Source organism: Herpailurus yagouaroundi, unplaced genomic scaffold, assembly GCF_014898765.1.
Source record: "Herpailurus yagouaroundi ecotype Mexico unplaced genomic scaffold, PumYag 162, whole genome shotgun sequence".
Lineage (NCBI taxonomy): Eukaryota > Metazoa > Chordata > Mammalia > Carnivora > Felidae > Herpailurus > Herpailurus yagouaroundi.
The window spans coordinates 22,046,687-22,057,911 of record NW_024412403.1 but is presented as its reverse complement, the minus strand read 5'-3'; positions in this window follow the sequence as shown (position 1 = coordinate 22,057,911).

The window sequence follows — 11,225 nt, the reverse complement described above, 5'->3', positions numbered from 1 at the left end:
CTTGGCAAGCCAGAAAGGAGTGGCGGGATGTAATCAGCGTGCTGAATCAGAAAAATATGCAGCCAAGAATTCCTTATCCATCAAGGCTGTCATTCAAAATGGAAGGAGAGATAAAAAGTTTCCCAGACAAACAAAAATTAAAGGAGTTTGTGACCACTAAACCAGCCCTGCAAGAAATTTTAAGGGGGAATTTCTGAGGGGAGAAAAGATGAAAATAAATAAACAAACAAACAAACAAATAAATAAAGACCAAAAGTAACAAAGACTAGAAAGGACCAGAGAACACCACCAGAAACTCCAACTCTATAAGCATCATAATGGCAATAAATTCATATGTTTCAGTACTTACTCTAAATGTCAATGGACTCAATGCTCCAATCAAAAGACATAGGGTAACAGAATGGATAAGGAAACAAGTTCTATCCATATGCTGTTTACAAGAGACCCACTTTAGACCTAAAGACACCTTCAGATTGAAAATAAGGGGATGGAGAAGCATCTATCATGCTAGTGGTCAACAAAACAAAGCCAGAGTAGCTATACTTACATCAGACAATCTAGAATTTAAAATAAAGACTGTCTCAAGAGATGAAGAAGGGCCTTATATCATAATTAAGGGGTCCATCCACCAAGAAGACCTAACAATTGTAAACATTTATGTGCCAAATATGAGAGCACCCAAATATATAAATCAATAAATCACAAACATAAAGAAACTCATTGATAGTAATACCATAATAGTAGGGGACTTCAACACCCCACTCACAGCAATGGACAGATCATCTAATAAAAAAATAAACAAGGAAACTATGGCTTTGAATGACACACTGGACTAGCTGGACTTAACAGATATATTCAGAACATTTCATCCTGAAGCAGCAGAATATGCATTCTTCTCCAGGGCACATGGAACATTCTCCAGAATAGACCATATACTGGGACACATTCAGCCCTAAGAAAGTACAAAAAGATTGAGATCATACCGTGCATATTTTCAGACCACAACGCTATGAGACTTGAAATCAACCACAAGAAAAAATTTGGAAAGGTAACAAATAGTTGGAGACTAAAGAACATCCTACTAAAGAATGAATGGGTTAACCCAGAAGTTAAAGAAGAAACTAAAAAGTATATGGAAGCCAATGAAAATGATAACACCACAACCCAAAACCTCTGGGACACAGCAAAAGTAGTTATAAGAGGGAAGTATACAGCAATCCAGACCTTCCTAAAGAAAGAAGAAAGATCTCAGATACACAAACTAACCTTACACCTTAAGGAGCTGGAAGAAGAACAGCAAATAAATTCAAAACCATCAGAAGAGAGGAAATAATAAAGATTGAGCAGAAATTAATGCTATCGAAACCAAAAAAACAGTAGAACAATTCAATGAAACCAGAAGCTGGTTCTTTGAAAGAATTAACAAAATTGATAAACCACTAGCCAGTTTGATCAAGAAGAAAAAGGAAAGGACCCAAATAAATAAAATCAAGAATGAAAGAGGAGAGATTACAATGAACACAGCAGAAATAAAACAATAATAAGAGAAGATTATGAGCAATTTTATGCCAATAAAATGGGTAAGCTGGAAGAAATGGACAAATTCCTAGAAACACATACACTACCAAAACTGAAACAGGAAGAAATAGAAAATTTGAACACACCCATAACCAGTAAGGAAATCGAATTAGTACTCAAAAATCTGCCAAAAACCAGAGTTCAGGGCCAGATGGCTTTCCAGGGGAATTCTACCAAACATTTAAGAAAGAGTTAACACCTATTCTCTTGAAGGTGTTCCAAAAAATAGAAATGGAAGGAAAACTTCCAAACTCTTTCTATGAAGCCAGCATTACCTTGATTCCAAAACCAGACAGAGACCCCACTAAAAAGGAGAACTATAGACCAATTTCCCTGATGACGATAGATGCAAAAATCCTCAACAAGATACAACTGACAGGATCCAACAATACATTGAAAAAAATTATTCACCACGACCAAGTGGGATTTTTACCTGGGATGCACAGTCAATGTGATTCATCACATCAATAAAAGAAAGGACAAGAACCGTATGATCCTCTCAATAGATGCAGAGAAAGCATTTGACAAAATACAGCATCCATTCTTGATAAAAACCCTCAAGAGAGTAGGGATAGAAGGAGCATACCTTGAGATCATAAAAGCCATATATGAATGACCCTATGCTAATATCGTTGTCAATGGAGAAAACCTGAGAGCTTTCCCCTTAAGGTCAGGAAGAAGTCAGGGATGCCCACTCTCGCCACTGTTATTCAACATAGTATTGCAAGTCTTAACTTCTGCAATCAGACAACACAAAGAAATAAAAGGCATCCAAATTGGCCAGGACAAGGTCAAACTTTCACTCTTCACAGATGACATGTTACTTTATATGGAAAACCCAAAAGATTCCAACAGAAAACCGCTAGAACTGATTCATGAATTCAGCAAAGTTGCAGGATATAAAATCAATGCACAGAAATCAGGTATTCCTATACACCACCATTGAAGTGACAGAAAGAGAAATCAAGGAATCGATCCCATTTACAATTGCACCAAAACCCATAAAAAACCTAGGAATAAATCTAAAGAAGTGAAAAATCTATACACTGAAAAGTATGGAGAACTTATGAAAGAAATTGAAGAAGACAAAAAAAAAAAAAAAAAAAAAAAAAAAAAAAAAAGAAAAAGAGCCTATGCTCCTGGATAGGAAGAACAAATATTGTTAAAATGTTGATACTTGGGGCGCCTGGGTGGCGCAGTCGGTTAAGCGTCCGACTTCAGCCAGGTCACAATCTCGCGGTCCGGGAGTTCGAGCCCCGCGTCAGGCTCTGGGCTGATGGCTCGGAGCCTGGAGCCTGTTTCTGATTCTGTGTCTCCCTCTCTCTCTGCCCCTCCCCCGTTCATGCTCTGTCTCTCTCTGTCCAAAAATAAATAAATGTTGAAAAAAAAATTAAAAAAAAAAAATAAAATAAAATGTTGATACTACCCAAAAGTAATCTACATATCGAATGCAATCCCTATCAAATGACACCAGAATTCTTCACAGAGCTAGTACAAAAAACTCTAAAATTTGTATAGAGCCAGAAAAGACCCCAAATAGCCAAAGCAATCTTGAAAAAGAAAACCAAATCAGGAGGCATCACAATCCCAGACTTCAAGCCATACTACAAAGCTGTAATCATCAAGACAGTATGGTACTGGCACAAGAACAGACTCAGATCAATGGAACAGAATAGAGAACCCAGAAATGGACCCACAAACATATGGCCAACTAATCTTTGACAAAGCAGGAAAGAATATCCAGTGGAATAAGACAATCTCTTCAGCATGTGGTGCTGGGAAAACTGGATAGCAACATGCATAAGAATGAACCTGGACCACTTTCTTACACCATACACAAAAATAAACTCAAAATGGATGAAAGACCTAAATGTAAGACAGGAACCATCAAAATCCTCGAGGATAAAGCAGGCAAAAACCTCTTGGATCTTGGCCATAGTCTGTAAAGAGCCCAAATGTCCATTGACAGGTGAATGGATAAAGAACATGTGGTACATATATACAATGGAGTATTACTCAGCAATCTAAAAGAATGAAATCTTGCCATTGGCAACAATATGGATGGAACTAGAGGGTGTTATACTAAGCTAAATTAGTCAGAAAAAGACAAATAACATATGACTCACTCATATGAGGACTTTAAGACACAGAACAGATGAACATAAGGGAAGGGAAGCAAAATTAATGTAAAAACAGGGAGGGGGACAAAAAAAGAGACTCTCAAATATGGAGAACAAACAGAGGGTTACTGTAGGGGTTGTGGAAGGGGAGATGGGCTAAATGGGTAGGGGGCATTAGGGAATTCACTCCTGAAGTCATTGTTGCACCATATGCTAACTAATTTGGATGTAAATTAAAAAAAATGTGTTCCAACTGAAGTGGCAATCAATTTAATAGAATGTTATATACTTAAAATGTTATGTTTGAACCTCATGGTAACCATAAACTGAAAACCTGTAATAGATATACAAAAAGTAAAGACAAAGAAATAGAATTTCTTTGAATTAATTAATTAATAGAATTAAAGTCATCCATTACAAGAACAAAGAGCAAGAGGAGAACAAAAAAAAGAGAATGACTACAAAACCAACCAGAGCGTCGGGCTCTGGGCTGATGGCTTAGTGCCTGGAGTCTGCTTCTGATTCTGTGTCTCCCTCTCTCTCTGCCCCTCCCCCTCTGTCTCTCTCTGTCTCAAAAATAAATAAACATTAAAAAAAAAATTAAAAAAAAAAGAAAAAAATTTCAAACAATCCAACCCTACACCTAAATGAACTAGAAAAAGAACAAAGAGAGCCCACAGTTAATAGAAGAATAATTCCACTATCATTAGTAGCAATAATTCAGATCATAGAAGATATAAACGGAGAACAAAAAAAATTAGAAAAGATCAATGAAAGTAAGAGCTTTTTCTTTGAAAAGATAACCAAAATTGATAGACCGTCAGCCAGACTCATTAAGAAAAATTAGACTCAAATCAAAAATAAGGAAGAAGTGACAACCAACACTACAGAAATACAATGGATTACTACGAAAAATTATATGCCAAAAAACTGCACAACCTAGAAGAATGAATAAATTCCTCGAAACATACAATCTTCAAAGATTGGATCAAGAAGAAATAGAAAATCTGGACAAACCAATCACCAAGCACAAAATTTAATTACTAATCAAAAAACTCCCAATAAGGGCACCTGGGTGGTTCAGTTGGTTGAACGTCTGACTTTGGACTCAGGTCATGATCTCATGGTTCGTGAATTTAAGCCTCATGTTGGGCTCTGTACTGACAGCTCAGAGCCTGGAGCCTGCTTTGGATTCTGTGTCTCCTTCTCTCCCAGCCCCTCTCCTGCTAGTGCTCTGTCTCTGTCTCTCTCTCTCTCTCCCCCTCTCTCAAAAATGAGTAAATATTTTAAAAAATCTTTATAAATGCATAGAAAAGAATAAAATACCTAGGAATAAGTTTACCAAGGAGACAAAAGACCAGTATGAACTCTTAAAACTGTAAGACATTGGTGGAAAAAAAAAGAGAGAGAGAGAGAGACAACAATTGAAGGCAACACAAATGGAAAGATATATTGTGCTCACGGACTGGAAGAACTAAGAATTATGTTAAAATTTCCATACTCTCCAAAGCAATAAACACATTCAATTCATTTTTCATTAAATACCAATATCGTTTTTCACAGAGATAGAATAATCCTAAAATATGTATAGACCACAAAAGACACTGATAGCCAAAACAATCTTGACAAAGAACAAAGATGGAAATATCATAAACCTAGACTTGAAGCTGTACTACAAAGATATAATAATCATAACAGTATGCTCCTGATACAAAAATAGACAGATCAATGAAACAGAGTAGAAAGCCCAGGATTAAACCCACACTTATACGGTAAATTAATTTTCAACAAAGGAGGCAAGACTATATAATAGGGAAAAGTACATCTCCTCAATAAATGGTGTTGGGAAAACTAGGCAGCTGCATGCAAAAGAATGAAACTGGACGGCTTTCTTACACCACACACACACACACACACACACACATACACACACACACACGTGCACACACACAAAGCCATAATGAATTAAAGACCTCTATGTAAGACATAAAAACATAAAACTCCTAAGAGAAAATATAGGCAATGATTTCTTGGAGATTGAAATTTTTCTTGCAACATTTTTCTGGATAGGTCTCCTGAAGAAGGGAAAACAAGTGAAAAAATGAACTATTGGGACTACATCAAACTAAAAAACCTTTGCACACTGAAAGAAATCATTAACAAGAAAGAATAACAATTATTGAATGGAAGAAGAGATCTGAAAATGAGTTATACAATAACGGGTTAATATTCAAAATGTATATTCTACAACTCAACACTAGACAAACTAATAATAAAGTTAACAAATGGTCAGAAGACCTGAGCAAACAGTTTTCCCAAGAAGCCATAGATGGCCAACAGATGCATGAAAATATGTTGAACATCACTAATCATCAGGGAAATGCAAATCAAACACAATAAGGTATCATGTCACATCAGTCAGAGTGGCTAGTATCAAAAAAACAAGAAATAAGAAGTGTTTGTGAGGATGTGGAGAAAAGGGAGCGTTTGCACACCACTGATGTAAATACGAGTTGATGAATACCACTATGGTGCAATATGGGGAGGTCTCTCAACAAAGTAAAAATTAAAATACTAAATTACTGAAATAGGATTGAGTAACTCTACTATTTACCCAAAGAAAATGAAAACACTAATTCAAGAAGATATATGCATCCCTATGTTTATTGCAGCATTATTTACAACAGCCAATACGTGTCCATCAATAGATGAATGGATAAAGAAAATCTGTATACTCAGCCATAGAAAATAATGAAACTTTGCCATTTTCAGCAATATCAATGAGCTTAGAAGGTATTAGGTTAAGTGAAATAATTCAGACAGAGAAAGACTAATAACACAATTTCACCTATGTGTGGAATGAAAACAAAAGAAAAGAAAGAAAAGAAAAGACAGAAAAGAAAGAAAGAAAGAAAGGAAGAAAGAAAGAAAGAAAGAAAGAAAGAAAGAAAGAAAACAAGAAAGAAAGAAAGAAAGAAAGAAAACAAGAAAGAAAGAAAGAAAGAAAACAAGAAAGAAAGAAAGAAAGAAAGAAAGAAAGAAAGAAAGAAAGAAAACAAGAAAGAAAGAAAATAAAACAAAAACCAGAAAAAAAACTCATAAATATAGAGAAGATATGAGTCGTTGCCAGAGGGGAAGGGATGGAGGTGAGGGATGAGTGAAACATGTGAGTGGGATTAAGAGGTACAAACTTCCAGTTATAAATTAAGTAAGTCATGGAGGTGAAAAGAACAATATACAGAATATAGTCAATAATATTATAATAACTTTATATAGTGACAGATGGTAACTTCTCTTATCATAGCGAGCATTTCACAATACAGTTAGTTACCAAAATCCCTATGTTGTACACATGAAACTAACCTAACATTATAGGCCATGTATTCTTTAATAAAAGAAAAAAAAAACCTCACAGAATGGGAGAAAATATTTGCAAATCATATCTCAAAGAAAGAACTTGTACCTAGAATGTATAAAAATACTTCCAATTCAACAAAAAGACAAATAATTCCACCGAAAAGAAAATGAATTAAACAGGAATTTCTCTAAAAGAGATGTATGAATACCAACAAACACATGAAAAGATGCTCAATGTCATTAGGAATTATGGAAATGCAAGTCAAAACCACAATGATATCAGTGAATAATACAGAATGATCATAAGCAAAAGACATAACAAGGGTTACAATGATTTGGAGACATTGGAACCTTCATTCTAAAAATCTAAAATTATACACTACTTTTGAAAATATTTTGGCAGTTTTTCAAAATGTTAAACATATAATTACCATATGAGCAAAAATATTGCTCTTAGGTGTATAACATAAAGTAAAATAGGACCACATGGCCACACAAAAGCTTGCTTATGAATATAAACACTATTATTCATATTAGTCCAAAAGTGGAAACAATCCCAAATGTCTGTTAAATTCTGAATGGAGAGACAAAATACACTATAGGTATAAAGTGGAATATTATTCAACAATAAAAAAATAAATGAAATACTAATGTAATACTACAAGATGGATGAACTTTGAAGACTATAAGCTGAGTAAAATAAGTCAGTCACAAAGGACTTATCATAGGTTTCCATTTACACGAAATGACCAGAGTAGTCAAATGCATAAAGATAGATTAATGGTTGTCTAGGCATGGAGAAATGAGGTGAAGGGAAGTAGCTGCAGGGTTTCTTTATTAGATCTTGATTAGATGATGAAAATATTCTAAAAGTGATTATGGTGATGGTTGCACAACTGTGTTAGCGTATTAAAAACCACCGGAGGGGCACCTGGGTGGCTCAGTCAGTTAAGCGCCAGACTGCAGCTCAGGTCATGATTTCCCGGTCTGTGAGTTTGAGCCCCGCATCGGGCTCTGTGCTGATAGCTCAGAGCCTGGAGCTTGCTTCAGATTCTGTGTCTCCCACTCTCTCTGCTCCTCCCCTGATTGTGCTCTGTCTCTTTCTCTCTCACACTCTCTCTCAAAAATGAATAAACATTAAAAAAAAAAAAAAAACAAAACTGGAGGCTGGAGGCTTTAAATGTGTATATAGTATTGCACATGAATTATATTTCAATAAATCTGTTAAAAATAATAAAAATTGAAGGGTGTCTGGGTGGCTAAGTCAGTTAAGTGTCTGCCTTTGGCCCAGGTGTTGTGGTTCGTGAGTTCAATCCCCTCATTGGGCCGTCTGCTATCTGTGCGGAGCTAGCTATGGATCATCTGTCCCCTTTCCTCTCTGCCCTTCTCCGCTCTCTCTCTGAAAAAATAAAATAAAATAAAATAATAATAATAGTGTTAAAAAATAAAAATTGAATGGATAAATGGATCCAAAATTACTAAAACAGGCTACACAAAGTAGCTAATTTTAAGTTTGTTCTTATATTTGCAACCAATATTATGAATGATCTGACATTATGATTTTGAACACCTATACTAATTGATTTCCATTCATGAACATGATTTAACTTTTGCTATTTTCTGGTGACCTAAGTAGCTTTTGATCCACATACAAATTCTAATACATAAAAGTATCTTATACTTTTAAAATTTCTTTATTCTATTCCTAGGACATGTGACATTATTCTTTTTTCAACGTTTATTGATTTTTTGGGGGACAGAGAGAGACAGAGCATGAACGGGGGAGGGGCAGAGAGAGAGGGACACACAGAATCGGAAACAGGCTCCAGGCTCCGAGCCATCAGCCCAGAGCCTGACGCGGGGCTCGAACTCACGGACCGCGAGATCGTGACCTGGCTGAAGTCGGACGCTTAACCGACTGCGCCACCCAGGCGCCCCCATGTGACATTATTCTTACCTGTAGTACTTTATTTGAAAATCAATATCCACTGTATATATTGAAGTGTGACTGCTGTGAATGGAAATGCAATACAACACAAGATAAATATATTGCCTATTTTTAAATACAAACTTTTTTTTTCCTAAAAATAAATTTAAAAGGAGATTGAACAGCTAGCTTATAATGAAACAATATTATCTTTCTGTGTAGAGAAAAATCGAATTTTAACAAGGTAATCACATAAAGACTTAACAGTATTTAAATATAAGATGCAACATTTTCATTAATGCTTGACCGTACTTCGTTTTCAACTATTATCTTTTTTCTTTTCCTTTATTGGTGGCAAGAAAATTTAACATGACATTACCCTTTTTAACGAATTATTACATACAATGCGGTATTATTAAATATAAGCACAATCTTTTACAGCCGGTCTTTAGAAATTGTTTTTTAAGTGACTCTTTTCATTCATGTTTCCTTTTATTACTATTATTTTTTTGTTTGAGTATAGTTGACACACAATGTTACACTAGTTTCAAGTGTACACAGGGTGATTGAATTTCTCTATATGTTCTGCCCTGCTGACTGCAAGGGTAGCTACTCTCTGCCCCATGCAACACTGTTACAATATCCTCAGCTGTATCCCCCATGCTCTGCCCTTTATTCCTGTGACTTAACTCCTTGTATCTTGCGTCTCCTGCCCTCCTTCATCCATTTTGCCAACCTCCCCTCTGGCAACCATCGGTTTCTTCTCTGTATTTACAGGTCTGATTCTACTTTTTGTTTGCTTGTTTTTTCATTTGTCTTGTTTCTAGATTCCACATGAGTGAAGTCATTTTTTCTTTCTTTCGCAGTTTATTTTTCGTCCTGAGTCAACTAGAGCTGAGCAGTAAAATTTGTTTTTGTCACTCAGTCTCATAGTTTCCTTCAATTTTCAGAGATACTCTAGAAAGGACATGAAAAGGGGCGCCTAGGTGGCTCAGTCGTTAAGCCTCTGACTTTGGCTCAGGTCATGATCTAGTGGTACGTGAGTTTGAGCCCTGTGTTGAGCTCTGTGCTGACAACTCAGACCCTGGAGCCGGCTTTGGAGTCTTTGTCTTACTCTCTGCCCCTCCCCAGCTCACATTCTGTCTCTGTCTCTCTCAAAAAATAAACATTTTTAAAAAAATTAATTAAAAAAAAAGGACCTGAAAAGATGCATAGATGTTATGACTAAATATACTTGGATTAAGTTCCAGTTCCTCCAGAAATGGAGAAAACTATGTATGATATTTTAACCTCTCTGACCATCAGCATTTACATCTGTAAAATATTGGTAATGACTTTCCTTTAAAAAAATTTTTTTTCAACGTTTTTATTTATTTTTGGGACAGAGAGAGACAGAGCATGAACGGGGGAGGGGCAGAGAGAGAGGGGGACACAGAATGGGAAACAGGCTCCAGGCTCCGAGCCATCAGCCCAGAGCCCGACGCGGGGCTCGAACTCACGGACCGCGAGATCGTGACCTGGCTGAAGTCGGACGCTTAACCGACTGCGCCACCCAGGCGCCCCATGACTTTCCTTTTAGAGAGGTTGGAAATGAACACAACGAAAAGTAAAATATCTAACAACGTATCTAATACCCAGAAAGTGACTATATACTATAATGATTATTGTAATATGTATAATATGCAATAATATTGCTGGCTAATGGGGCACCTGGGTGGCTCCGTTGGTTGAGCGTCTGACTTCAGCTCAGGTCATGATCTCACAGTTTGAGTTCAAGCCCCGCATCAGGCTCTGTGCTGACAGCTCAGAGCCTGGAACCTGCTTCGGATAGTGTGTCTTCCTTTCTCTCTCCTCCACGCATGCTCTGTCTGTTTCTCTCTCTCAAAAATAAATCAATATTAAAAAATTAAAAAAATAATATTGCTGGCTACTGAAAGATGTATGAGCTACTTTACTGTGGGAAAACTATTCTAGTGAAAAATCCTATTAAATGTGTTATGTACAAATGAAGGCTTGAGTCTTAATTTTAGATTTAAGTACATTCTAAAATCTCACTGCAATCTCAATATTATTCTGTATTGTCCTTATTGTCTTATGATTTGGTACCAGATTGGGATTCCTCCCATTCAAAGAGTTTTCTGAAAGAGATTTTAAATTTTTTTAAAAAAATGTTTTACTTATTTTTGAAACAGAGAGAGACAGAGCATGAGCAGGGAAGGGGCAGAGAGAGAGGGAGACACAGA